The following is a 4,305-nucleotide window of genomic DNA, read 5'->3' on the forward strand; positions in this document are numbered from 1 at the left end:
CTTTGTATTTTTTGAATTCCTCTTAATTCAACACTACATCTCATATATCTTCAGCTTCGATACTGTTGGAGTATCTATTACCATCTTTAGTTCCTCTAAATCCTCAAGCAATCACCATTTCGATCTGGTCGGTGGTGGAGACACCAAGTAATGGGACGACTTCATGGATCACACTCAAATTCCTTCCTCCCGCCAAGTGTACCTCAAACGTATATCATTCCTCTAAAGGTATTTATATTTCATCAAATATACTCTACAGTACGATACCATGCTCTAGGTATCATTTAAAATATCACTTGATTCATATTATTCACTTTCGTAAGTCCGCTTATCTACTTAAAAGGGTATATGCCATTTCTAATACAGTTATTAAACATTTAGAATCCTGAACACATAAACTTTTCTCCTCCAAACAAAGGTCAACAATAGACCTTATTTTCCAAGATTTTGTTTCTCGATTTCCCAATTTGTAATGACTCTTTTGGACTTCAAATTGAACACATCAATTAGTCTTGGTTGGGCCCAACACTTATAATGTCAACATCAAATCATCCAGGGGCCCAATGATATCGCTTTTCCTATTACGGAAAAGGAACGAATAAATTTGACTACATAACTGCAACCTTTACTCACCAAATTATATATGATACTACGTTTTAAAAAATCAAGTTACTAATGTGTTTAAGTAATACCAATATACAACTAATTCATAAATTACAACTTATGTATCTCTGTTTGAAGAATAGAAGATATTATCATCTTAGAATTACTCGTGACAACCTCCATGAAAAAATCTCTAAGCTTGGGTTCATCCAGTACTTAAAATTCCTTTTTTCAAAGTACTCATGAATATTATAGCAATTCCAATTGCAATGTATTAAAATCAATCGATAATCTAAAATCAATTCACATTCTTAGTTCACTACTTACTCCCAAAAGTATGAATGATTGTGGAAGTTTGAATAAGTCAAATTACTCAGGAAGTATAAACATGAAAAAAGAAACACAAGAATAAATAATTGAATAAGGCTGTACGATACTCATAAATAATTCTATATTATTCATTCACCAAATCAATTACATTTATCTTGTTAGAAGTTTCAAAAATATCACCTAACTACTAAAACTAACATCATCTCTTACGACTATATGCTCTTAGCATGTTGTTAATGTTTGGCTCTACTCAAAGCCTTCGTGAAAGGATCTGCAACATTATCTTATGATGATACTCTCTTCACCAGAAGATGTACTCCTTCTACCCAATGTCAAATGTAATGGTACTTTCAATCGATATTCTTGGATCTACCATGATACTTTAGTTCTTTTGTCAAAGCAATTGTGCCTTCCTTATCACATAAGAGATACATGGGTTCCTTAATAGTTGGAATGACTCCAAAATCTCTGATAAAGCTCTTCAGCCAAGTCACTTCCTTTGATGCTTCACTCGCTGCAATGTACTCAGATTCACAAGTTGAATCAGCCACTGTGTCTTGCTTGGAACTCTTCCAAGTAACCATTCCCCCATTCAATATGAACACCCTGCTAGACTGCAAACAAAAGTTGTGAGACTTTGTTTGAAAGTTTGTGTTACTATAACCACTATCTTCTGAGGCATCAGTGCCTCTAAGAACTAGGAACATCTCTTTTGTTCTTCACAGATACTTAAGAATATTCTTCACCTCAATTTAATGGGCTTTGCCTGGATTTCCCTAAAATCGACTAACCATGCCGTGACATCCCCATTTTCACGGCTAGAAAAAGACCGATTTTGTTTATGCTTTGTTTAAAAATCAAAGTATCATTTTAAATAAAAGTGTTGCGGAATTTGTACCAAAAAAATATGATAAAGATTTATCAAAAGCATTTCCAAAGAAATGTATTTCATTAAAAGACTTGGGATGTCATGTTCGTTACAGATAAAAAACATAAACAGTACAATATAAGCCTTACTACATTATTTCATATCTACAAGCCTATATCTGTAATCCCTCATCCAAAACATCACATCTATGCTCATGCGCCACTACCTGTAATACAAGAAACTGAGTGGGTTAGGCTTGGGAGACTGGTGAGCACATAGGGTTTTCAACCCACAATAAATAAGTTTATTAATTTCATCAATCAACAATAACCCGATTACCCGTTCCCGTTCTCCTCACTTTACGTCCCTAAACACCTATCATAAAGGACCTAGCCTAAGGATCATCATTGGGATGGACACTACTGCTAAGCGGATTCCTCAGCAATAAATGTCCTAAAGGCAACCATGTGGGGGATGGAGTACACCGATGAACACATCGTTCACAAACACCTACAGGTTGCGAGCCTGCTAGTGTTCTACTGGACTGTCTAGAAGAGTCTGTGGTCGTCATCCATACTCCGCTAGATGACAGAATCAACAATATCAACATTAAGGCCTCTCATCATTATATCACACATCACCTATTACATCTACCCATGTTTTACCCCAACATCTTCGTAGATATAAAATACATATACAGTTTAAGTCATTAAAAACATGTATAAAAACGTTCATCCAGCATAGATAGCAAGTATTCAGATAATATGCACACACAGCACGTAATTTATATAAAATACTTCATATCTATGTGTAAGCTAAAAGTTACTATGCACTCACCTGAAAGGTGGTGACTCAGCACTCGGACAACGCTTCGATACTCTCAAAACAATTTTCCTTCGATAAAACCTAGTATCAATACCACTAGGGTGTAGTCTAACGTCAATCGCGACTAATTAATAGTCTAGCTATTATTATTATTATTATATAAGCGTTAAATAACACTCAATATAACTCATAATAATAGCCCAAATAATTATTTTAAGGACCTAATAACATTACTATAATTATTTGAAAGTTATATTAAAAATTGCGGAAGCGTAGCTGACTTACAGCGAATTTTAAAGAAAACCGGGCTTTGCTTGGAGCAGTGTTTCCGAAACCGAAAGACCCTTTTTCTCGGGACTTCGGGAGCCTCGGGGCTTCCTTAGGGTGCTACGGGTTTATCTATGGTTTAGGAGTGGTTTGGAGCCTTAGAGAGAGAAATATTTTAGAGAGAGAATGAGAAAATGTGTGAAAAATCCGGAGACCCTCGCCCCCTTTTATACCTGCGAGGCCTCGGACTACGCTGGGCATAAACGTTGATCTAATATCCGAATTTCGGGCTGTACACTGCTAAGGCGAAACTTCGAAAAATCAAAACTTCTTCATACGAAGTCAGATTTGAGCGTTCTTTTTATGGACGCTCTCGGTTTAATGTATTCTACAACTTTCGTTTAGATCTTTAAGGCTAAATCTCTCTCTATCATAAATTCACTATTTACGCTTCCTGGTATCGTGCCGGTTTTGTCGCGAAACTTCGACGGGTCATAACTTCTTCGTTATAACTCGGATTTTGGCGTTCTTTATATCTCCAGAATCCTTGTTTCGACCACTACAACTTTATGTAGAGATATCGGGCTTATATAACACTTCAATTTTGACGATTATTTTTATTCTTTATTAATTATACATTTATAATTAAATAATAAGCACATAAATACACATAATTCACATAATACTCAAATATTTCATCTTTATTACTTCAAAAAGAGTTACAATAGTTGACCTAGACTATTACATTGTCAAAAATACTTAGCCCTGAAACCTGGCCGTTACACATGCTGAAAGCATAAGACACATTAGGGTGAATATAGGTCATTGCATACATCATCAATCCTATAGTCAAAGCATATAAGACTCAACTCATGTTAGCTATCTCTTCATCAATACTTGGACTTTGAATCTTATTCAACTTGATAGTACTTTGAATAGGCAATTCCCATTTCTTTGAATTCTCCATACTCAAATGCTTTATTATTTTATCCAAATAAGTACTTTGGCTAAGACTAATAAGATGATTTTTTCTGTCCTAGTGAATCCTTATTCCTAGAATATAGGCCACTTCCCCTTGATCCTTCGTAGCAAAACATTTTCCAAGCCAAGACTTACCTTCTTGCAAAGTTGGAATGTTGTTTTCTATAAGGAGTATGTCATCAACGTACAAGACTAGGAAGGTCACTATACTACCACTAGCTTTGACATATAAGCAACACTCATCTTCACTTCTAAAGAACCCAAACTCTTTAATTTTCTCATGAAATTAAATATTTTAGCTATGAGATGCTTGTTTTGATCCATAAATGGATTTCTCAATCTTATACAATATATAAAGAAACTTGGCATATACAAAACCCTATGTCTAACTCATGTAGATGTCCTCATATAACTTTCCATTAAGGAAAGAT

Source organism: Lactuca sativa, chromosome 8 (assembly GCF_002870075.4).
Source record: "Lactuca sativa cultivar Salinas chromosome 8, Lsat_Salinas_v11, whole genome shotgun sequence".
In the NCBI taxonomy this organism is placed as follows: domain Eukaryota; kingdom Viridiplantae; phylum Streptophyta; class Magnoliopsida; order Asterales; family Asteraceae; genus Lactuca; species Lactuca sativa.